Below are 27429 nucleotides of genomic sequence, written 5' to 3'. Positions count from 1 at the left end.
AATAAGAGTTAATTTATTTTGTTAGATTTAAATTATATTCAATTTAGGGGGGTGTTAGTGTTAGGGTTAGACTTAGCTTTAGGGGTTAATCCATTTATTACAGTAGCGGCAAGATTCGGTCGGCAGATTAGGGGTTAATAATTGAAGTTAGGTGTCGGTGATGTTAGGGAGGGCAGATTAGGGGTTAATACTATTTATTATAGGGTTATTGAGGCGGGAGTGAGGCGGATTAGGGGTTAATAACTTTATTATAGTAGCGGTGCGGTCCGCTCGGCAGATTAGGGTTTAGGGGCAGCAGATTAGGGGTACATAAGGATAACGTAGGTAGCGGCGCTTTGCGGTCGGCAGATTAGGGGTTAATTATTGTAGGTAGCTGGTGGCGACGTTCAGGGGGGCAGATTAGGGGTTAATAAATATAATATAGGGGTCGGCGGTGTTAGGCGCAGCAGATTAGGGGTACATAGGTATAATGTAGGTGGCGGGGGTGTACGGAGCGGCAGATTAGGGGTTAAATATAATATGCAGTGGTCAGCGATAGCGGGGGCGGCAGATTAAGGGTTAATAAGTGTATGGTTAGGGGTGTTTAGACTCGGGGTACATGTTAGGGTGTAAGATGCAGACGTAGGAAGTGTTTCCCCATAGAAAGCAATGGGGCTGCGTTAGGAGCTGAACGCGGCTTTTTTGCAGGTGTTAGTTTTTTTTTCAGCTCAAACAGCCCCATTGTTTTCTATGGGGGAATCGTGCACGAGCACGTTTTTGAAGCTGGCCGCGTCCATAAGCACCGCTGGTATTGAGAGTTGAAGTTGCGGTAAATATGCTATACGCTCCTTTTTTGGAGCCTAACGCAGCCATTCTGTGAACTCTAAATACCAGCGGTATTTAAAAGGTGCAGCCAGAAAAAAGCATGCATAGCTAACGCACCCCTTTGGCCGCAAAACTCTAAATCTAGGCGATAGGAATTTTAAGTATTTCTATTAAAAACACATATTTAGACATTATAAACAAGCCAAAGCCCAAAAAGTCTTAAACTGGATGCACCAAATACATATAAAGTAAAGATAATTAGCACAGCTTCCCACAATAGGGTCCTCTTATTGATGTTCCAGTGGACCTCGGGCTGCTTCCTTTTCAAACAATTACCCCACACTAGGTTTGCAAAAAAAATAAACAAACAAGTTTTTATTCCTTGTGACGTTTTGGAACCAAACACATTCCCTTCCTCTGACAAACAAAAAAATGAACAAACAGAGCTTTTAAAGGCCCATATTGAGTGTCCGATCTGTGCGCTTGGTTGGGACTAGTAGGTCTCTCTTGCAATGGTTTACATATATTGGGGCCTAGTTATCAAGCCGTCAACCTCAAATACGCTGGAATTACGCAACGTATTTGTGGCAAGGTTGATTCGCCTTAGTTATCAAGCCCTAGACACCGGCAAAAGTAGAATTTTGTGACGTAAGCTTCGATCCGCCGGACTCAGTCCGACACAGATCGATGCTTACGTCACTACAGATGTTCCGCACACAAGTGCGGCACAATCTGACTACTTTTGCTAGTTATCAAAAAACTAGCAGGTATGCTCGGCACTTTTCCGGCCCAGCGTACCTGATTTTCAAACCGCCGCCCTGGAGGCGGCGGATCCCATAGGAATCAATGGAAGTCTGACCATAGCGAAAGTTCATGTTCGCTGCTGCCAGACATCCCATTGATTCCTATGGTAGTTTCTACACCTAACACCCTAACATGTACCCCGAGTCTAAACACCCGTAATCTGCCCCCCCCCCTACACCGCCACAACTAAATAAAGTGTTTACCCCCTAAACCGCCGCTCCCGGAGCCCACAGCAAACTATACTAAATATGTTAACCCCTAAACCGCCACACCCGGTACCCGCCGCAACTATAATATATGCATTAACCCCTAAACCGCCGCTCCCGGACCCCGCCGCCACCTACATTATACCTATTAACCCCTATCCTGCCCCCGCTACACTGCCGCCACTATAATAAATTTATTAACCCCTATCCTGCCCCCCCTATACCGTCGCCACCTATAATAAATTTATTAACCCCTATCCTGCACCCCCTACACCGCCGCCACTGTAATAAAATTATTAACCCTTAAACCTAAGTCTAACACTAACCCAAACACCCCCCTAACTTAAATATTAATTAAATAAATCTAAATAATATTTCTCTTATTAACTAAATTATTCCTATTTAAAAATAAATACTTACCTTTAAAATAAACCCTAATATAGCTACAATATAAATAATAATTATATTGTATCTATCTTAGGATTTATTTTTATTTTACAGGCAACTTTCAATTTATTTTAACCAGGTACAATAGCTATTAAATAGTTATTAACTATTTAATAGCTACCTATTTAAAATAAAGAGAAATTTACCTGTAAAATAAAAACTAACCTAAGTTACAATTACACCTAACACTACACTATACTTTAATAAATTATTCCTATTTAAAACTAAATACTTACCTGTAAAATAAACCCTAAGATAGCTACAATATAATTAATAATTACATTGTAGCTATTTTAGGATTTATATTTATTTTACAGGTAACTTTGTATTGATTTTAGCTATTTAGAATAGTTATTAAATAGTTATTAACTATTTAATAACTACCTAGCTAAAAGAAATACAAAATTACCTGTAAAATAAATCCTAACCTAAGTTACAATTAAACCTAACACTACACTATCATTACATTAATTAAATAAATTACCTACAATTAACTACTATTAAATTAAAATAAACTAACTAAAGTACAAAAAATAAAAAAGCTAAGTTACAAAAAAAAAAAGTTACAAACATTTAAAAAATATTACAACAATTTTAAGCTACTTACACCTAATCTAAGCCCCCTAATAAAATAACAAAGCCCCCCCAAAATAAAAATATTCCCTACCCTATTCTACATTAAAAAGTTACCAGCTCTATTACCTTACCAGCCCTTAAAAGGGCCTTTTGCGGGGCATTCCCCAAAGAAAACAGCTCTTTTGCCTGTAAAATAAAAATACAACCCCCCCAACATTAAAACCCACCACCCACATACCCCTAATCTAACTCAAACCCCCCTTAAATAAACCTAACACTACCCCCCTGAAGATCATCCTACCTTGAGCCGTCTTCAGCCAGCCGACCACCGATGGAACCGAAGAGGAGATCCGGAGTGGCAGAAGTCATCATCCAAGGGGCGCTGAAGAAGTCTTCCATCCGATGAAGTCATCATCCAGGCGGCGCTGAGGAGGTCTTCCATCCAATAGAAGTCTTCATCCAGGGCGGCGTCTTCAATCTTCATCCATCCGGAGCATAGCGGAGCCATCTTCAGACGAGCCGACGCAGAGCCATCCTCTTCTTCTTGACGACTAACGACGAATGAAGGTTCCTTTAAGGGACGTCATCCAAGATGGCGTCCCTTCAATTCCGATAATTCCGATTGGCTGATAGGATTCTATCAGCCAATCGGAATTAAGGTAGGGAAAATCTGATTGGCTGATTGAATCAGCCAATCAGATTGAAGTTCAGGTTTAGGGGTTAATAATTTTATTACAGTGGCAGCGGTGTAGGGGGGGCAGGATAGGGGTAATAAATTTAATATAGGTTGCGGCGGGGTCCGGGAGCGGCGGTTTAGGGGTTAAACTATTTATTTTGTTGCAGCAAGGTCCGGGATCCGCAGGATAGGGGGTTAATAACTTTATTATAGGTGGCGGCAGTATGGGGGGGCAGGATAGGGGTTACTAGGTATAATGTAGGTTGCGGCGGGGCCCGGGAGCGGCGGTTTAGGGGTTAATACATTTATTTAGTTGCGGCAAGGTCCGGGATCCGCAGGATAGGGGGTTAATAACTTTATTATAGGTGGCGGCAGTATGGGGGGCAGGATAGGGGTTACTAGGTATAATGTAGGTTGTGGCGGGGTCTAGGAGCAGCGGTTTAGGGGTTAATAACTTTATTTAGTTGCGGGGGGCTCCGGGGGTGCCGGTATAGGGGGTAGAACAGTGTAGTTAGTGTGGGTGCTTAGTGACAGGCTAGCAATAAAGCTGTCAAAAAGCCGAAGAGCAGCGAGATCGGATGAGTGATAACTATCACAGTCCGCTGCTCATCGCCCCGTACTTGGTGTGCTGCTTTTGACAGCTTTATTGATAACTTAGGCAAAATTTTTCAGGTCCGAGGCGGCGATGGTAGGCGAACTTAGGCGGGCGTATTGGACCGGCGAAGGCAGATAAAGTAGACGGCTTGATAACTAGGCCCCAGAGTGTAGAATTGGCAGGGTGTTAGAAACTATATATCCCACTACCCTATGTGGGTTTTCGAGCTTGTGTTTTATTGTGCCTGGTTATTTTGAGGGGCTGTATTTATTGACACCCTTGGTTGTGTGTAGCAGTTACCTTTTTCTGTATGTTGTATGTTCCCATGGTGCTTTATATATACCTGCGATCATATTACGGAGATGTTTCTCAAATTGCACAATCGGTCTAATATGATATAATTGCTGCTTGTCACATATTGTGTGACAATGTCTATATTTGTTTTTTTGCCCCTAGATACTTGTGTAGTGTTTCTGGGATGTGTATTACCCGTAGTACTCTGAGTACGGGGGTATATCCTGCGTTATGCTTTAAAGGGACAGTCTAGACCCAATACTCATTCTTTATTATTTATTGTTAAATACAAGACAAGCATCTTACATATAACAGGTGCCACATCTCTAAGCTTGTAAGAAGTACATGAAAATTTTAAATAATCATTGTTAGTTAGCAATTGAAAATGGCCACCAAGCTTCACCCACAGATTTCTTCTTGTCCATTTAGCTTTTTTCTTGTTTGACAGTTTAGTAGTGCATGTTTAATATTTTTCAGTTAGCTATCTCAAATTGCACATGTGCAGTTGTTTTTCCCCCCCTCAACCAAAGATGCAGGGGACATTTATTGTAGGCGGGCCGGCATCAGTTCCTGCAAATAGTGATAGTTCTTGTGGCTTTCTGTTTGCTTTTTACTTGAATATTTTTTACTGCAAGTAATTATTATAATACATATAATCTTTATATTCTTGTGGTAAGGAAATTTATTTTATTCTATAATTGATTTGTGTTATTGTTAACAAAGACTAATAAAGATTAGCTCCTCATTACTTATGAATGTTATAAACCACTGTTGTCCTGATCTCCAAGTCTGTGCATTTTCTGTTTCTCTCTTAAATTTCATATTATTATGTTTCATATTTTTTTGGTAAAGTTAAAGGACCTTATAGTCCCGCAAATATGATCCACACTACAGCAACCATAGCCCCATGCATGCAATGTCACTATAGCGATTCTGAGAGCGGATCTGGAATCAGTTCCAGACCTTGAGGTATTTTTTATATATATATATATATATATATATATATATATATATATATATATATATATATATATATATATATATATATACATGCGTTCCAACTACGATTAGCAATCCCTTTGTAATGATGTACAACACTACACAGAAGGGAATGAATAGTCCCATTAAATAAATCTACGTGGATGTACCAGAATAGGTATCAAGTAGTGATTGTAGCACTATTATTTTTTCTATATACTTCTGCATTGAAGGACACCGATAAACCGGAAGTAACTACACTTCCGGTTTCAGTGGAACACATGGCGTGCGTTCCACTGTGGAACATAGGAACTTAATTGATTTACACAGGTGATTTGTATTTGTTTGTAACACTTTGTGACACACTATTTAAGAATGTAATGTAAGACTTTTTCTTTATTCTGATGAAGGGGTCTGTGTGAACCCCGAAACATCAATAATTTTGTTTTTTTGACTCACTACTAAGAAGACCTGAGAGTGCATTTGTTTGCAACAAAATTTCGAAATTGAATGAATACATAGCTAAACATTCTATTATTCGAACAAATATTTTCGAATTTTATTGAAAAATTCGAAAACGAAAATTCGAAAATAGAATGTTAGAATGTTATATAAACATTCAAAATTCGATTCGAATGAACGAATGTATCAAAATTCGTTTTAAATTTCGAATTTTTATAAACATTCGCCCATCCCTACTTACTACATATGTTCAGCTAGGTCCATGTAGTGAATTGGGACTCAGGAGTTAACTTTAATTATGTTAACCCTATTGCATAGTTATATCAAAGCATCAATGCAATAATAAAATGCCCTTACACATAAGTGCATTTTTATTTTGCCTTTTTATATTTTATATCTCTTTAGACATTATACTTTATATTAGAATGCTTACTTTTATCACCTCCACCTGGCATGCAGAGTGTTACCTATATCAGGATTCCAAGTCTATTTTCCAAATAAATGCTTAGTTAAGCTTCTCACTCCATGTGGTTATTGGTTTGGCAAGTTTTGTGTTTTATGTAAGAAAGATGGAGATGTGATTAGAGCTAGCTGTGACTGAATACAGGCCAAGTTGCAGAAAACTAAGGTCGAAAATTTTAATTGGTGTTAATTATAAGATAAGACAGAGATACTTTAAGGGACGAGAAGCGGTAAACACACTGTGAGTTTTACTGACTGAAGTTCTGATGAACAACAAAAAAACTTCAATATACAGGATTTAGTGCAAAAATAATCTACTTCTTACTAATATAATATATATATATATATATATATATATATATATATATATATATATATATATATATATATATATATATATATATATATATATATAAATATATAAAGCACTGATGAAAAAAGATCCCAAGTTAAATTTATTGCAAATTTCAAATAAATTTACCTTGCACATTAGAAAATTCTGTGGGTGTTTCTTCAATGAATGACTTATATATGCTCAAATGTATCACCCATGTGTTTTTAAAGATTTTTTTCAGGAAAGTGGATTTACCATCTATCTATCTATCTATCTATCTATCTATCTATCTATCTATCTATCTATCTATCTATATATCTATCTATCTATCTATCTATCTATCATCAATCAATCAATCTATCTTTCTATCATCTATCTATCCTTTAAACCTCATTAAATGCACTTCTGTTAACACCCTGCAATTCTCTTGCGCCCTTTGGAATGCACGCTTGTATGCAAAGAGCTCACCTCTATTCATGACCTATTCATTTCAAGATCACTTAACCTCACTTAAACTTGTCTCTCCACCTCTAATACAACTATGCTGGCCTGCACTTCAGTCACACTCCCAGGCCAGGAGACAGACAAGGAGGGGGCATTCTTCTTTCTCCATACTGTACCTTCTACTACATTCCTTCATCCCCTTCCTTTCTTCTTCATCTTTTGAAGTTCCCGCTATCCACCTATTCTCCCCTGTAGCTCTCCATGTTGCTTTTCTCTATCAATCTCCTTGCTCAGCATCACAATTTCTTGACCAGTTTGTAACCTGGCTCGCACACTTCCTCTTCTGCAGCGTACCTTCTCTCATCTAAGGGGACTTCAACATACCTATTGACAATCCTAACATGCCTGCTGCTTCTAAGATTCTTTTCCCTACAACCTCTATTGGCCTCTCCGAGTGGACATCATCTCCAACCCACTTTGAAGGCAACTCAATTAATTTGGTCTTCACCGATCTCTGCGCTCTTTCCAAGTTCTCTAATTTTCCCTTTCCTCTATCTGACCACTACCTACTAACTTTCTCTCTTACTTTAACTACAGCACCCTCACAAGTTCCAAAAAAACTGCTACTTTACAGGAATTTTAATGACTTGGATCTCACAGACTTTTCTACTCAACTGAAACCACCAACATATGTTTTTTTGAATGTTTGTGGAGAAATTCATGCACCTGTGCTGATTTCCTGCACTATAAATTCATCTTTCCTAAACTAAGTAAAAAAAGTATTGACTGAGAAGGTGTTTACACCTGTGTAATTTCAATAGAATGTAGCTATGTAAGCATAGGATAAAATATTACTTTTATTGGTTACAATAAAATAAGTATATAATTAATAGCTTTCCAACACACTCAATAAATCATACATTCAAACCACAATGTAAAAACACTTTGCTAATAACAAAATCCAATGAGTGCGGTCATAGATTTTATATTATACGTTAATTTAACTGTGTCCTGAATAAATAATATAGGTAAGTATTTGATTAAATAATAATCTGAACACTCCAAGACTGACACCTAAACTCCTTCAGCCCGGGAGCTAGATTAACTGAATTTTACTAATATTGTCTTAACTACTACTTGTAATCATGAATTAAGAACAAGAGACAAGCAGATTAAAAAATGGAGATAAACTCCATAGGCTGGCTCCCTTGGCGTGCATTTCACAAATGCATCTTCAGAGGGGGATGGGCAACTCGAATGCTGCAGTATTTCACGGTATATAATTCCCACCCCTTAGAGCTCATTGGTTGGTTAAAACAGAGATGATTGGTCATGATTGAAGGTCATCATTCTCTAAACTGCATCATTGTGTCACATGTTATCACTGGCCAATTGTAATTTCGTGAGAATGTCAATTTGTATTGAAAGAAAATTGGCTCACATGTATTTATTGTTATTTAATACTGGTTTGTAACACATATAAATGGAACATTAAATGCTATACCCCAAGGTGAATTCATAAGACTGAGACAAAATTGCTTGAATGTTCAAATATACCAACAGGAAAGTTTAGCACTAACATCTCGATTACTATAAAGAGGATATAGTAAGAGACAAATTAAAAAAGATGAATACACGGCTTTAAAGACTGAGAGACAAAATCTGTTACAATCAAAACAAATTATTACATCAATTGAACATCAAATATAGCTCCAAGATTTATAACCACTTATTGTTCCCAAACACCAGACGTAATAAAAATTATAAATTCTAATTGGCATATTTAAAAAAATGATTTAACAATAGCCAACGCAATTGGTGATATAGTAAATACAGGATACAGAAGACCATCCAATCTAAGAGATCAACTTGTTCAGAGTCACTATATACACATTCCAAAACAGCTATCACCAAATCCTGGAATGCATCCCTGTGTAATTTGTACACTACGCAGTTATGTAAAAGTAATGAAATTCATAACAGATAAATTTGACTATCAACACAAAATGAAACAACATTTCTCTTGTACAACTGAGGGAGTAATATATGTATTGATGTTTACATGTTCCAAATTCTACGTTGGCATGATGACACGTCAGGTCAGGGTTCGGATTATGGAACACATCAACAATATAAAAATGCAGACAAACATGAAAATAGAGGGAAAAATATCACAACAGTAGCTATACATTTTAATAAAGAACACCAGAATAACTCTACAGCAATGAAGTTCTCAGTAATACAAAAAGGATCATTGGGCATCAGGGGTGGCAATATTGAAAAATCCCTATTACGCTATGAATGCAAATGGTTTATTTACTGGATAGTGTCAAACACAAAGAATTAAATGATAATAAGATCTATCATGTATATCTCTAATAACAAATATGCTACAGAGTCGTATGTTATTATCATGCACAAAACAAACTTAATTACAGAACAGTAACTAATCAAATATTCACATACACATTTGTATTAATTGAGATAAAATATATACAATGACAATAAATGTACTCTCAAGTGAATCAAACTTCTTTCTTCTTTCTTTTTTCTTAAAACTCTCACTTTTTAATTTCCAGCACATTTATTTTATGATTTTAATTCCAATAGTTTACTTTTTCTTGAACATTTAGGCACCCAATATTTGTACTCACTCCAAGGAATAGCTCAGCACTAACATCACACCTCTTTTCATTGTGAGCTACATAAACAAAAAACCCACACCCTTCTTATTTTAGTACTAATCTTATTATTTTCATCTTTATTATTATTTTTATTTTTATTCTCACTCTCACAATGATTCACCCTTATTGGCAATGACTCACTTTGTCACTATCACACAGCTAGATTACAAATTATGGCGTAATGGCTGTTCGTAATAAGCATGTTCGTTATTTTCTTTGCGCACTCTTTATAACGTCGGGATTACAAGTCTGAAAAGAACCTCGTTATGCATTGCGGTAATACTAGTACCGCGTTTATTTCCCTAGCGGAATCACGGACGCGTAATGGAGTCTCCCATAGAGATTCAATGCAAAATGAAGAATACACGGATTTGTCATCTAACACTCAATATGGCGAGAAATTCACACTGCTCTGTCATATCACGCATACAACATCATGGACACAAACTAAAATCAAATCAAATGGACAAACAACAATCGCTCACACAACATAGCACATACACATTCAACATTCACAATCCATTACAACTAATACTACACAACATTTACACTAAACGAGGATTACGAAAATATGTAGCGATTTGCATCACGGAACAAAACAACATGAAAAAGGAATTGCACACTGATACACAAATAAAACATTCGCATTGACGATTACAAAACATTACAAAATAAAAATTTACAACACTTAACTAATACGATACGAACAGAAATAAGCATTTAGATTTTGGGATAATAAATTTGGAGAATCTTATGCAAAACGATCATCGCATTGTACACATTCCACAAATACATATGTGCATTTACAAACTCCATATGAGCATGCGCAAATTAAAACAACTAATACACATTACACACATGCAAATCATCACAAAAGCACACCTGGACCTCCTTTACTCTGCAAACCGGTACATTATTAAACATTTACATAGGGTATATAAGCACACTAGAAACATGACTTCTTTGACTGTATTGCTTTTTCGAGATAGGTGCAGGTCTAGGCGTTGGAGGTTTCAGAGAGTTAGCAAGTTAGTTAGTGAGAGAGAGTTAGTGAGTGAGAGTAAGTTAGTGAGAGAGAGTGAGAGTTAGTGAGAGTTAGTGAGAGTTAGTTAGTGAGAGAGAGTGAGAGTTATTTAGTGAGAGAGAGTGAGAGATTGTCTGGGTAAGTGTGCTGTTTTTTGGTACATTACATAAACACATTTACACGCAAACACATTCAATACATACATACGCGTAGCAGTAGCACTACATACACACACATACACTCCATACCCCATTCCATTTAATCCCATACCCATCCTATAGTTTTAATTTGGTTGATTTACACCAATTTATTGTTTACATACCCTCATTTAATCCTTTTTTTTTTTTATAAATTTGTCTGTTAATTAATACCCCTTATCCTATTTTTTAAGACCATTCACAGTTTGAGCACTTTTTACTTTTAGTTCATTATTTTGACCCCCTTTCATTTGGGCACTATTTACATTTGGAACGAGTATGACGTGAATAAGGGCCAGGGGAGAGCCGAGGCAGGAGATCAGCGAAGAGCTCTTACAGCTTATTACGCAGCACGTTGCTCAGCAGGTTAGGGAGCAGGTTATGGAGGATGTTAGGGAGCAGGTTAGGCAGGAGAGAGGGACAGGGAGGGGGACAGGGAGGGGACAGGAAGGGGGAGAGGAACTAGAGAGGAAGGGGGAGAGGAAGGGGTGGGTGGACCCAGCCACTTTGTTGAAGATGAACAAGTGGCTGGGCCCAGTGGTGTAGGGCAGGAGTGCAGACAGGGCGCAATACACTTCGGACAACAGAGGCTCACATCACATGGGAAGCCCAGCAGACTGAGGAGAGGTATACCATGTAGGAGAATGAGGTCCTTATAGCAGCCTATATGGAGAGGGCTAGGAGGCTGCAGGTAACGAAGGCTACCCCTTCAGATAAGAAAACGTTGTGGCTGGAGATCATGAATGCTGTCAACGCAGTGGGGGAGTGCAGGAGGGATGTCAAATCAATACAGCACTGCTACCGGGACTGCAGAAGTGAACTCAAGAAGAAGATGTCAAGGGAGAATGCATACCATGCAGGGACCGGTGGCGGGCCGGAACAGACATTTGTCTACAGCCGCTGGGAGGATATGCTGCGTCCAATATCTCCGAGATGGCCGTAGTCGGTATCGAAGGAAGAATTGATACCGGGAACCTGCACTTCTCATCTGCTGGTAAGCTCATTTAAAAATCTCTTTACATCCACCTCATAACCCATTCACACGCAAAAGAATTTAGGGATATGACTAACGCAATTACACTTTTTTAAACATTATTACGGAAACGCATTCAGAATTACCTTGAGAAAGTTGGATGGAAGAAAATACATCATATTTAGTATCTAGTATACAGATTAGGTGTGCATTTAAACAGATTTAAGACACACGCAAAAATACATTCATATTGACCATCTAGATAGCCGAAAGATGGGTTTGCAAATACGTAAATCGTATTGTTTGATTTTGGTTACAATAGAATTACATAAGCAGACTCATTAATACACTTTCAAATCTAACATTTACATCTGTATTTGGAACTGTGCTAATATCTCGATTTCTTTCATTTTCAAATATGCAGAGTCGGAGGCCGTGGAGGAGGAAACACAGCACCAACAGGCTCCTCCTTCACCCAGGCATGAGAGTGGTGCAGAAGGTGATACGCCACTTCGGGGAGAAATGGAAGATATCCCTGCACCATCCCCCCCTGAAGAAGCCCCCCATGCAGAAGACATCCCTGCACCAGCCCCCAGTGCAGCACCAGCCCCCCATGCACGCCGTGCACAAGATCCTCCTGAGGAGAACATCCCCCCAGAGATACCAGAGGTGGAGCTGATGAGGGCCTTCCTGATAGAAATGCAGAGCTCCTGGAGGGAACAACAGGAATACCGACAGTTCATGACAAACACAATGAACCAGCTGTTTGAAGGACAAAATAATATCTTGCAGGTCCTCAGGGAGGTGGCAGGCAGACCAGGAATGGTAAGATTTTCAGCTCCAGGACCATCTGCTCCTGGGCCTCCTCCATCTCCTCCTCTGCTTGGTGAATCCCCAACAACTCATACTCCTCCTCCGCCCCTTCTTCCCCAACCAAGTTATTTAATGTGTAAAGGATAGGTATGTGATGATGTTGTCTTCTTACACTTGTGGAACACACTCTGTATTGAATAGACTTCTATGGGACCGGGTCCATGGAGGCAGTTTGTTTTGCAGAGTGTGTTTTACAAGTGTTTTGAGACAATATCATCACATGCTGTACTTGTTGAGTAGTTTTTGTGATGTGATGTCCAAGCTGTTGTCCTAATACAAAATAATGAGCATTACAATTATACATGATGGCATATCACTGTGTTGATGCCAACAACACAACTTAAAGGGACAGTCAACACAAATTATTGTGGGTTCAAAAGAAATATAATTCATTTATTACACATTACCAATATTGTAATACAAATACACGTTTTTACCTCTGTGATTACCTTTTATCTATGCCTCTGCAAACTGACCCCTTATTACAGTTCTTTTGACAGACCTGCATTTTAGACAATCAGTGCTAAGTCCAGGGTAACTATACGTGCATGAGCTCAATGTTTTCTATATGAAACACATTAACTAACGCTCTCTAGTGGTCAAAATGCATTCAGATTAGAGGCACTCTTCAAGGTCTAACAAATTAGTATATGAACCTCTTAAGTTTAGCTTTTAACAAACAACAACAAGTGAACAAAGCAAAATTGGTGATAAAAGTACATTGGAAAGTTGTTTAAAATTACATTTACGATTTAAATCATGAATCTTTTGTTTGACATGACCGTCCCTTTAAACAAGAACATATGTTAACATATACTAATACTTGGGGCTTGTTGTTATATATATATATATATATATATATATATATATATATATATATATATATATATATATATATATATATATATATATATATATATATATATATATATATATATATATATATATATGTGTGTGTGTGTGTGTGTGCTTGTTAAAACAAGAAAATAATTGATTGTTATAATAAGCCAGTATGCCATATTTCTCTAGATGTGTTAAATAAAGTGTTTATTTTTAAAGCAAGATTAAAGTCTTTTTGGAAATCTATTTAATTTAAAAGGGGCATAAAAAAAAACTTGCTTACATGATTTTGACAGAGCATAACATTTTAAACAACATTCACGTTTACTCATATTCTTTGAAATGTTTTACTTTGCAGAAAGATTTATCTAGGAAAGCTCAGGAGCAGTAAAGAACATAGCTTCGATCTGCTGATTGGTGGCTGTATATATCTACCGATTGTTATCGCCTCACCCATGTGTTCACTTAAAAACTAGTAGTGTATTGATGCTCCTTCAACACATTATACCAAGAGATTGAAGCACATTTGAGAAGAGAATTGCAAATAGGGATAAAATTGTATGTTCAGCATAACTAAGGACAGATACATTTAGGGTTTCATGTCCCTTTAACACTGACATTTGAAATATATGCTTACAGTACTATATTTAGAGAATAACAATGTGGAATCGATACATGACACAATATTGAGCATTTACATTAAGAAGAAATATCAGGACATAACATGATAAAGGTCAATGCATATTGAGAAATTAATTCAAATACAAATGCGCATGTTCAGGAATTTTCAGTGTAGAAAATTAAACATAACACATTTTATTTATTTTAATGGGGAAATATTGTGGACAAACATATGAAATAAGATGCAGTATATTCATCGCTGAACATTCATGGATTAACACTTGCCTCAAAATAGAATCGGAATCAACAACACTTCCTTCATTTGTTTCTTCCAAGAGACAGACATCAATAGATATTTATTTGCTGTTTATCATCTATGTTTAAACAATGTACATGATTGACACAATCCATAATCCAAGAAAATCATGGTTTTAAACTTGTGTTCTCATTCGCAAATGTGGCAAATCAAATATTGCGGGACAACGTAATCCAATCAAAGGACTGATTCAACACCTTTGCATGTGACACTTTATGCCACATGGCGCATCCGAGATTGTGTAAAAACGTAATCCGAACTGATGACGGATTTTAATCCTTTGCATTTGACGTCTTACGCCACATTGCACATCCGAGATCACGTAAAAACGTAATCCGAATCAATGACGGATTTTAATCCTTTGCATGTGATGTCTTATGCCACATGGCGCCGCCGATATCGCGTAAAAACGTAATCTGAACCAATGACAGATTTTAATCCTTTGCATGTCAATAACAAACGTATTTCTATTTTAAAAAATAGTATGTGTTATATTGTTATCTATGAAGCATGTTAGTTTCATGTAATGCATAGCTTCACATTATGTAACGCTAGATAACATAATACTGTGATATATGAAATATACAGTTGCAAGAAAAAGTATGTGAACCCTTTGGAATGATATGGATTTCTGCACAAATTGGTCATAAAATGTGATCTGATCATCATCTAAGTCACAACAATAGACAATCACTGTCTGCTTAAACTAATAACACACAAAGAATTAAATGTTGCCATGTTTTTATTGAACACACCATGTAAACATTCATAGTGCAGGTGGAAAAAGTATGTGAACCCCTAGACTAATGACATCTCCAAGAGCTAATTGGAGTGAGATGTCAGCCAACTGGAGTCCAATCAATGAGATGAGATTGGAGGTGTTGGTTACAGCTGCCCTGCCCTATAAAAAACACACAAGTTCTGGGTTTGCTTTTCACAAGAAGCATTGCCTGATGTGAATGATGCCTCGGACAAAAGAGCTCTCAGAAGACCTACGATTAAGAATTGTTGACTTGCATAAAGCTGGAAAGGGTTATAAAAGTATTTACAAAAGCCTTGCTGTTCATCAGTCCACGGTAAGACAAATTGTCTATAAATGAAGAAAGTTCAGCACTGCTGCTACTCTCCCTAGAAGTGGCCGTCCTGTAAAGATGATTGCAAGAGCACAGCGTAGACTGCTCAATGAGGTGAAGAAGAATCCTAGAGTGTCAGCTAAAGACTTACAAAAGTCACTGGCAAATGCTAACATCCCTGTTAGCGAATCTACAATACGTAAAACACTAAACAAGAATAGATTTCATGGGAGGATACCACAGAGGAAGCCACTGCTGTCCAAACAAAACATTGCTGCACGTTTACAGTTTGCACAAGAGCACCTGGATGTTCCACAGCAGTACTGGCAAAATATTCTGTGGACAGGTGAAACCAAAGTTGAGTTGTTTGGAAGAAACACACAACACTATGTGTGGCGAAAAAGAGGCACAGCACACCAACATCAAAACCTCATCCTAACTGTGAAGTATGGTGTTGGGGGCATCATGGTTTGGGGCTGCTTTGCTGCGTCAGGGCCTGGACGGATTGCTATCATCGAAGGAAAAATGAATTTCCAAGTTTCTAAAGACATTTTGCAGGAGAACTTAAGGTCATCTGTCTACCAGCTGAAGCTCAACTGAAGATGGGTGTTGCAACCGGACAATGACCCAAAGCATAGAAGTAAATCAACAACAGAATGGCTTAAACAGAAGAAAATACGCCTTCTGAAGTGGCCCAGTCAGAGTCCTGACTTCAACCCGATTGAGATGCTGTGGCATGACCTCAAGAAAGTGATTCACACCAGACATCCCAAGAATATTGCTGAACTGAAACAGTTCTGTAAAGAGGAATGGTCAAGAATTACTCCTGACCGTTGTGCACGTCTGAGCTGCAACTACAGGAAACGTTTGGTTGAAGTTATTGCTGCCAAATTAGGTTCAACCAGTTATTAAATCCAAAGGTTCACATACTTTTTCCACCTGCACTGTGAATGTATACATGGTGTGTTCAATAAAAACATGGCAACATTTCATTCTTTGTGTGTTATTAGTTTAAGCAGACTGTGATTGTCTATTGTTGTGACTTAGATGATGATCAGATCACATTTTATGACCAATTTGTGCAGAAATCCATATCATTCCAAAGGGTTCACATACTTTTTCTTGCAACTGTAATCCATTGTTGAAAATAAATATATATTTAATTAGAATAGGAAGATTAGGAAATATTTAGGAAGCAGCAGGTTTTAACATGGAAATAATGCTACTATATACATTACGAAAATGTGTATGGTTTATGCATTATATGTTACCTATAGCAATATATCGTTGGATAATGAAATATATTCGGAAATAATAGAAAGAGATCATCTAAAATGTGTGCATTAAACACAGTAATTTTATTTTTAAACTGCTGCAATAAGATGTAAGGAAAATAGGAATATAATGTATGTGTTGCCAACATTCAGATAATAGTCTGTTTTAAAGATATTATATGTGTATGTTGATGTAAAAAGAAATTATAATAAAATGTACATTAGGAATGCATATCCATAAATTAAGATTTATGGTCAGCATCACTTAAGGATTATCATAAAATATCTTTTAGTAGAAATTACATTAATAAATAAAGAAGAAAAAAAACATATTCATGACATTCTTTTTTATTAGGATACATATGATTTATGAATGTCAGCCATCTGACAAGTTGACATAGTGCATCACAGTCCTTGGAGGGAGTTGACAAAGCAAACAAAGGCCAACACAGCCCCTTTGGAGCCATCTGACAAGGTGACATAGTGCATCACAGTCCTTGGAGGGAGTTGACAAAGCAAACAAAGTCCAACACAGCCCATTTCGAGCCATCTGACAAGGTGACATAGTGCATCACAGTCCTTGGAGGGAGTTGACAAAGGTAAACAAAGGCCAACACAGCCCTTTTGGAGCCATCTGACAAGGTGACATAGTGCATCACAGTCCTTGGAGGGAGTTGACAAGGGCAAACAAAGGCCAACATGGCCCCTTAGTAAAAATCTGACAAGGTGAAATAGTGCAACAGACACAACAATAAACACAAAACAGGCCAAATTGCAACATATTAAAAAAACAAAGAACAACATGTGGAAGGAAAATGTATTAGTTCTCCCTCAGGCCATCTCAGGATCCTCCACTTATGGGGCATCAGCATCAACTTCATCGTCCTGTGCATCTCCAGCTGCGGCTTCATGCATTGCCTCTAACCGCATTATGCGTTCTAGAGTCAAGCAATGAAGCTGCAGCTGGATACGCATGGTGTCATGCATCCTTCCCAGCAACTGATTGGAACTCAGCATGGTTTGCTCAATCCTTGCTAGAGCCTCTAGCGTTAACCATGCTGAGTCACAACCTAAACAAAATAAAAAAATATAATTAATAATAATTACAGAACATAATAAAAATAGAGCAAAAAGACATTGTACTAATTAAAATACAAATCATTATTATAATAAAATATGCTATAGAGAAGAAGAATTACACATTAAATATGTTCTTCAGAGATAAACCATTAAGATATTAATAAAAATAAAAACCATATCAATCTGGAAATAAATCTTTCTTTGGTTTATGACACACTGTGAAAAGGGCAGTGATACCAAATCCAAAATATTGGCATATATACATAATAGATATCCAAAATCTAGGCAATATAATTTAGATGTTCAAAAATGTGGATGTTTATTTCCAAAACTGAAGATCGGAAACATTTACATTAATCAAATAAAGAAAAGGATTTTAAAAAACATTTTCTATTTGAAATCAATTTATGTATAATTAGATCAGCATAATGTCCCTTTAAGAATGTATGTTCTAATGTTGATTTGTAATGATACATCAGTGGCTGGGAAGGACAATCCGATACCCAGGGCAATGAAGGTGGGGATTAGGGGAAAGGTGTTGTTGGGAAGGGATGGGGCGAGGGGGAGGGATGGGGCGAAGGGGAGGGATGTGGTGAGGTGGGGTATTGGGGTCCTGCACAGCTGGGGAGTCATGGGCTGGGGGATTTGGTGGCTGTGCAGGTGGGGTAGAAGCAGGATGGGCAAAACGGGGAGAACGGCGAAAGAGGGCAGGGATTTATTTTTGGGAAGGGGCGGGTAAGAGGTCAGGATGGGAAGGGCCGGGAGAGGGGTCAGGATGGGAAGGGCCAGGAGGCTGATGCCCAGAAGAGGAAGTTCCATCTGAAATATATAATACAATTGTATAAATACATATTATATGAAAATATATTATTATATTGAGAGAAAACAATATTCAACATCTGTATTGTTGTTGTTCTCATAAAATATTTATACACAGTCACAATAATTACTATGTTTAAAGGTATTGATTGATTTGAATCAAGTATAATTAATAATCATATTTAATTGATCCTTGAAACTCTGATTGTTCACTGGTATTTTTCATGGAACGTTTGATCAATACATTAAAAACCATATTTTTCAGTCAACATTATGTGCTAATCTTTATGATTTTATAATATGATATTTCTCTTTTTGATAATATATAAGTACGCATGTATGCATTTGGGATTGAAACGCCATAGAGTTCTTTTAGACCCATGCCCATGGATTGACTTTGGAGACTCCAAAAATTGGATAATATGGGAGTGTGTAATATGATCAAATCTAAATGGTCACTCCACAAAGCCTTTGAAACAAGGAAATCACTGATTAACATATAGATTAAGATGATTGCCTTTGTAATATTAACTAGAATTATTTTAAGCTTGATGGTTCAATTAATTACTATTCAGAATCTATACACGGTTGATACTACCGTTCATATTAAATAATAAGAATAGAATGGTATCTATCTGACATTACTTTTGCAGAGTATGTCTCTTTTACATTAGGAATAAATGTATGTCATCCCAATATTAATAGACACATTCATTTGCATTTTCTTGGTTAGAGGAATATTAATGTTTGAGTGAAATTGACACTCTACAAATACATCATTAGCAAATCCCTTTACATATCATACATCATGAAATTAAATCAATGAATTTCCACACGATTAAGTTTTATGTATATTTAGAAGTGGCTGAGAACCTCAGAACAGTGATGACATAATGATATGGTCTGCATCTAGGCACTCAGATGAATAGCAATCATAAGATGATTATTGGGGGGTTTGGATTTAATATGCATGTGACATCATGATGTCATTCATGACAATTCATACATAAATAGTAAAATAAATAAAAACATATGTTCATGCTGCATGATATAGAAAGGGGGGCAGTAGTGTATTGCAAAAATAATGGAATAATATATTTTAAAGTGACAAAGCTGTAGACTTTATTTTTCTTAAAGAGTATGATTTGTAAACAATAATACATGTAAGATACGTTATATATATTTGACATACCATCAGACTCCGAGGGAGCACCTTCCTCCTCCATCACACATATAACATCAATCTCTGTAAAACATAATATGTTGTGTACACGTTAAAATCAAATAGTATAACATGTGTTACTGGTGCTCAAGGACACACATCAATGTTGCATTAAAGAGATACTGAACCATAGTTAGGAATGTCATAATTTTTTTATGGAGCATGCAAATGAAATAAAATATATAATTATTGATGATTAATAATTAAATGTGTTTGTCTGTATTTTAAAAATCAGGAAAAAAGCATAGTACATGGAACATTTAATAGTTCTCATGTGTGTATCGCTTTGTAACGTATTCCTCTTTAAGAGGCGTGAACTACCTTTTATCATGCAATATTTAAGGCCTGTATCCGATATATGCATTGCTTGGTATTGAAGTAATTGGGCTCTTTACTCAGGTCTGCTTGATTTGTGTTCCAAGACCTTTTGGATCATCTTATGGTTGTGTCCGTTCAGCCATATTCAGCTGTACAGAATTTCCTCACCTTCCTACCTGATGTTAGAGCGTCATCATCCTGAGACCTAACCGACAACACGCTGTGTTCACGTTGATCTCACTCAGACCGCAAGCCAGCAGTCTGATCCTCAGAGCTGCATGCCTCCTGTGTATCACTCCACGTTGCTCACGGGGTTCCTCTGCTGACTACCATCTTCACCACACAGACCGCTCGCCAGGTGTCGGATCCTCAGCGTTGCACGCTTCCTGTGTGTCTCACCATGCTGCTGACAGGCTTCCTCTGCTGACTACCATTTCACTTGGATCTGCACTATTACTCGCCTGACATCTGATTCCTGCTCTTCCGAGATCAAATATACAACTAGTGGTAAGACCATCAAAAACAAGTTCCTCTAATTTACTTGTCTTGATCCATAATAATTACTATATGATATCATAAGTGTAATAATTTATACTAAGCTGCAGTGTGTAACTTTTAAGGAAATTCATTTATGCAATATACCTATGATAACTCTATCATACACAAGCTAAATGCACTTAAATTACAATTCCTAAAAAAATATCAAACTCCACACATAAATATATCAGATTTAACTGAAGCTTATATACAATTTATGAGACATAACTACTATTATTCCTTCACTAAAAGAAATTTATACAAACATAATCTTATATTGCAGAATACCAACCCTTATTAAAAAAACTTGCTGAGATCACAGTACATACAAAATGAATCCTACTGATCTAACCAATCATGTCAGGAAACTATCTCACAAGGTAGATCACTTATCCCAGGGACTCAGGGAATTGCAGGTAGAGAATCTTACTCTAAGAAATGTAACAAAAGAAGGTTTGAGTGCCTCCACTTCATCAGACTCAAACCCTGACCCACCTATTAGCCCCCCAGACAAATTCTATGGAGACAGAAAGATTTTTCGGCAATTTTACAATGCCTGTAAATTATTTATAAATTTGAAGCCCAAAACATTTCCTAATGAACGCACAAAAGTTCTCACTATAATATAATTTCTAAGAAATGAACCACATGCTTGGGCTGATATTTTTTTTGAAAGAGATGACCCTATCCTGAATTCTGTTGATAATTTCTTTGCGGCAATGGCTGAGCTATATGAAGACCCTTATCGTCAGCTAACAGCAGAAAATAAATTATGCAGCCTCAAACAGAATAAAAAAATAGTAGAAGACTACATATCTGAATTTAAGATCTGGCAAAAAGATACATAATTAAATCAGATCTCTTTGAAAAACCAGTTCATGATTGGTCTGTCCGAAAGTATTAAGGACAAACTTGCCAGGTTAGAAATCCCTGACTCTCTCAAAGCCTTGATGGCTTTAACAATAAAAATAGATAGAAGAATCAGAGAGAGAAAGCAAGAGAGAGACAGTCATGATACACATACTAAACAACATATCCCAAGATCCACCACTTATGCCCAGAAAAGTTCTGATGTGGCTATGGAAATAGGATTTATTAAAGGCCCTCTTTCTATGGAGGAAAAAAACTGTAGAAAAAAAAAAAAGGCTTATGTATGTACTGTGCATCGAATGAGCATTCCGTTTCAGACTGTACAACACTAAGGCCTAGATTTGGAGTTTGGCGGTAGCCGTGAAAACCAGCGTTAGAGGCTCCTAACGCTGGTTTTAGGCTACCGCCGGTATTTGGAGTCAGTCAAAAAAGGGTCTAATGCTCACTTTTCAGCCGCGACTTTTCCATACCGCAGATCCCCTTACGTCATTTGCGTATCCTATCTTTTCAATGGGATCTTTCTAACTCCGGTATTTAGAGTCGTGTCTGAAGTGAGCGTTAGAAATCTAACGACAAAACTCCAGCCGCAGAAAAAAGTCAGTAGTTAAGAGCTTTCTGGGCTAACGCCGGTTCATAAAGCTCTTAACTACTGTACTCTAAAGTACACTAACACCCATAAACTACCTATGTACCCCTAAACCGAGGTCCCCCCACATCGCCGCTACTCGATTACATTTTTTTAACCCCTAATCTGCCGACCGCCACCTACGTTATACTTATGTACACCTAATCTGCTGCCCCTAACACCGCCGACCCCTGTATTATATTTATTAACCCCTAACCTGCCCCCCACAAAGTCGCCGCCAGCTACCTACAATAATTAACCCCTAATCTGCCGACTGCAAAGCGCCGCCACCTTCATTATAGCTATGTACCCCTAATCTGCTGCCCCTAACACCGCCGACCCCTATATTATATTTATTAACCCCTAATCTGCCGCCCTCAACGTCGCCTCCACCTGCCTACACTTATTAACCCCTAATCTGCCGACCAGAATGCACCGCTATTATAATAAGGTTATTAACCCCTAATCCGCCTCACTAACCCTATAATAAATAGTATTAACCCCTAATCTGCCCTCCCTAACATCGCCGACACCTAACTTCAATTATTAACCCCTAATCTGCTGACTGGAGCTCACTGCTATTCTAATAAATGTATTAAAGCCTAAAGCTAAGTCTAACCCTAACACTAACACCCCCCTAAGTTAAATATCATTTTAATCTAACGAAATTAATTAACTCTTCTTAAATAAATTATTCCTATTTAAAGCTAAATACTTACCTGTAAAATAAATCCTAATATAGCTACAATATAAATTATAATTATATTATAGCTATTTTAGAATTAATATTTATTTTACAGGTAACTTTGTATTTATTTTAACCAGGTACAATAGCTATTAAATAGTTAAGAACTATTTAATAGCTAAAATAGTTAAAATAATTACAAATTTACCTGTAAAATAAATCCTAACCTAAGTTACAATTAAACCTAACACTACACTATCAATAAATTAATTAAATAAAATACCTATAATTATCTACAATTAAACCTAACACTACACTATCAATAAATAAATTAAATACAATTCCTACAAATAAATACAATGAAATAAACTAACTAAAGTACAAAAAATAAAAAAGAACTAAGTTACAAAAAATAAAAAAATATTTACAAACATTAGAAATATGTTACAACAATTTTAAACTAATTACACCTACTCTAAGCCCCCTAATAAAATAACAAAGCCCCCCAAAATAAAAAAATGCCCTACTCTATTCTAAATTACTAAAGTTCAAAGTTCTTTTACCTTACCAGCCCTGAACAGGGCCCTTTGCGGGGTATGCCCCAAGAAGTTCAGCTCTTTTGCCTGTAAAAAAAAACATACAATACCCCCCCCCAACATTACAACCCACCACCCACATACCCCTAATCTAACCCAAACCCCCCTTAAATAAACCTAACACTAAGCCCCTGAATATCTCCCTACCTTGAGTCGTCTTCACCCAGCCGAGCCAAATTCTTCATCCAAGCGGAGCAAGAAGAGGTCCTCCATCCGGTAGAAGTCTTCATCCAAGCGGGGCAGAAGAGGTCCTCCATCCGGTAGAAGTCTTCATCCAAGCGGGGCAGAAGAGGTCTTCCATCCAAGAGGCATCTTCTATCGTCATCCATCCAGAGCGGAGCGGCAGCATCCTGAAGACCTCCAACGCGGAACATCCATCCTGGCCGACGACTGAACGACGAATGACGGTTCCTTTAAATGACGTCATCCAAGATGGCGTCCCTCGAATTCCGATTGGCTGATAGGATTCTATCAGCCAATCGGAATTATGGTAGGAATATTCTGATTGGCTGATGGAATCAGCCAATCAGAATCAAGTTCAATCCGATTGGCTGATCCAGTCATCCAATTGGATTGAACTTGATTCTGATTGGCTGATTCCATCAGCCAATCAGAATATTCCTACCTTAATTCCGATTGGCTGATAGAATCCTATCAGCCAATCAGAATTCGAGGGACGCCATCTTGGATGACGTCATTTAAAGGAACCGTCATTCGTCGTTCAGTCATCGGCCAGGATGGATGTTCCGCGTCGGAGGTCTTCAGGATGCTGCCGCTCCGGATGGATGACGATAGAAGATGCCTCTTGGATGAAGACTTCAATCGGATGGAAGACCTCTTCTGCCCCGCTTGGATGAAGACTTCTACCGGATGGAGGACCTCTTCTTGCTCCGCTTGGATGAAGAATTAGGCTCGGCTGGGTGAAGACGACTCAAGTTAGGGAGATCTTCAGGGGCTTAGTGTTAGGTTTATTTAAGGGGGGTTTGGGTTAGATTAGGGGTATGTGGGTGGTGGGTTGTAATGTTGGGGGGGTAATTGTATGGTTTTTTTTTACAGGCAAAAGAGCTGAACTTCTTGGGGCATGCCCCGCAAATGGCCCTCTTCAGGGCTGGTAAGGTAAAAGAGCTTTGAACTTTAGTAATTTAGAAAAGGGTAGGGCATTTTTTTTATTTTGGGGGGCTTTGTTATTTTATTAGGGGGCTTAGAGTAGGTGTAACTAGTTTAACATTGTTGTAATATATTTCTAATGTTTGTAAATATTTTTTTATTTTTTGTAACTTAGTTCTTTTTTATTTTTTGTACTTTAGTTAGTTTATTTCATTGTATTTATTTGTAGGAATTGTATTTAATTTATTTATTGATAGTGTAGTGTTAGGTTTAATTGTAGGTAATTGTAGGTATTTTATTTAATTAATTTATTGATAGTGTAGTATTAGGTTTAACTGTAACTTAAGTTAGGATTTATTTTACAGGTAAATTTGTAATTATTTTAACTATTTTAGCTATTAAATAGTTCTTAACTATTTAATAGCTGTTGTACCTGGTTAAAATAAATACAAAGTTACCTGTAAAATAAATATTAATCCTTAAATAGCTATAATATAATTATAATTTATATTGTAGCTATATTAGGATTTATTTTACAGGTAACTATTTAGCTTTAAATAGGAATAATTTATTTAATAAGAGATAATTAATTTCGTTAGATGTAAATTATATTTAACTTAGGGGGGTGTTAGTGTTAGGGTTAGACTTAGCTTTAGGGGTTAATACATTTATTAGAATAGCGGTGAGCTCCAGTCGGCAGATTAGGGGTTAATAATTGAAGTTAGGTGTCGGCGATGTTAGGGAGGGCAGATTAGGGGTTAATACTATTTATTATAGGGTTAGTGAGGCGGATTAGGGGTTAATAACTTTATAATAATAGCGGTGCGGTCCGCTCGGCAGATTAGGGGTTAATAAGTGTAGGCAGGTGGAGGCGACGTTGTGGGGGGCAGATTAGGGGTTAATAAATATAATTTAGGGGTCGGCGGTGTTAGGGGCAGCAGATTAGGGGTACATAGGGATAATGTAAGTAGCGACGGTTTACGGAGCGGCAGATTTGGGGTTAATAATAATATGCAGGGGTCAGCGATAGCGGGGGCGGCAGATTAGGGGTTAATAAGTGTAAGGTTAGGGGTGTTTAGACTCGGGGTACATGTTAGAGTGTTAGGTGCAGACATAGGAAGTGTTTCCCCATAGCAAACAATGGGGCTGCGTTAGGAGCTGAACGCGGCTTTTTTGCAGGTGTTAGGTTTTTTTTCAGCTCAAACGGGCCCCATTGTTTCCTATGGGGGAATCGTGCACGAGCACGTTTTTGAGGCTGGCCGCGTCCGTAAGCAACTCTGGTATCGAGAGTTGAAGTTGCGTTAAATATGCTATACGCTCCTTTTTTAGAGCCTAACGCAGCCATTCTGTGGACTCTCAATACCAGAGTTATTTTAAAGGTGCGGCCAGAAAAAAGCCAGTGTTATCTACGCGGGTCGTTACCGACAAAACTCTAAATCTAGCCATGTGAAAACAAAAATTGGGTAAGCATGATGAACTCAACCATGTAATTTCTTTAACAAATGACCAACCTACTTATTTCACCCTTAATGTCTCTCTACAGTGGGAGCACCATCAATATAACTGGGATGCCATTCTGGACTCTGGAGCTTTTGCCTGCTATATTGACATGAATGATGTAAAAGAAAAGAAAATACCCTATATCATTAAAAAAAAGACCTGTCTCAGTATGCCTCATTGACAGTAACCCTTTAAAAAGTGGTCCTATAAAACACCAGACCATCTCCATATTTGTTAACTACTCAGGATGGTCATAAAGAGTTTATCTCATTTGATATAATTTCTTCACCTATATTTCCTATTATTCTAGGTTTATATTGGTTAAAATTACACCAACTCCAGATTGTCTGGTCAGAAAATAAGGTACTATTTAATTCACTATATTGTAACACTACATGCTTACCCTCTCATCAAATATTGAATATTAATGAGCATATTATTCCAACTGAATACATTGAGTTCTATCATGTTTTTGATAAGAAGAAAGCTGAGGTACTACCACCTCATAGAGATTATGATTGTCCTATTAAATTAATCCCCGGTTCAGATGTCCCATATGGGCATATATTTCCCATGTCAAAAAAGGAACTCGAGAAGCTAAAATAATACATAAATTAAAATTTGGAAAAAGGGTTTATCAGACCCTCAACCTCCCCAGCTTGGGAAGGAATGTTTTTTGTTACTAACAAAGACCAGACTATAAGACCAATAGTCGATTATCGTGAGTTAAATAAACAAACAATAAAGGATAGATATCCCTTGCCTCTTATTCCGGAGTTAATAGAACGGTTACATGGATCCTCCATTTGTACTAAACTGGGTCTAAGAGGAGCCTTTAATTTGATTTGCGTAAGATCAGGAGATGAATGGTTCCCCGCTTTCCGCACAAGATATGACTTGTATGAACATACGGTGATGCCATTCGGGCTATGTAATGCCCCAGCCACATTTCAAAGATTTATAAACACTGTGTTTAGAGATCTACTAGACACATTCGTCGTCATTTATTTGGATGACATCCTCATTTTTTCAGATAACATGACTGACCATGTGAAATATGTAAGAACTGTTCTCTCACGTCTTCAAGCCCATCATCTATATGTGAAGTTGTAA

This window comes from Bombina bombina, chromosome 6 (genome assembly GCF_027579735.1).
Source record: "Bombina bombina isolate aBomBom1 chromosome 6, aBomBom1.pri, whole genome shotgun sequence".
NCBI lineage: Eukaryota > Metazoa > Chordata > Amphibia > Anura > Bombinatoridae > Bombina > Bombina bombina.
Note: the sequence above shows the minus strand (reverse complement) of the source record.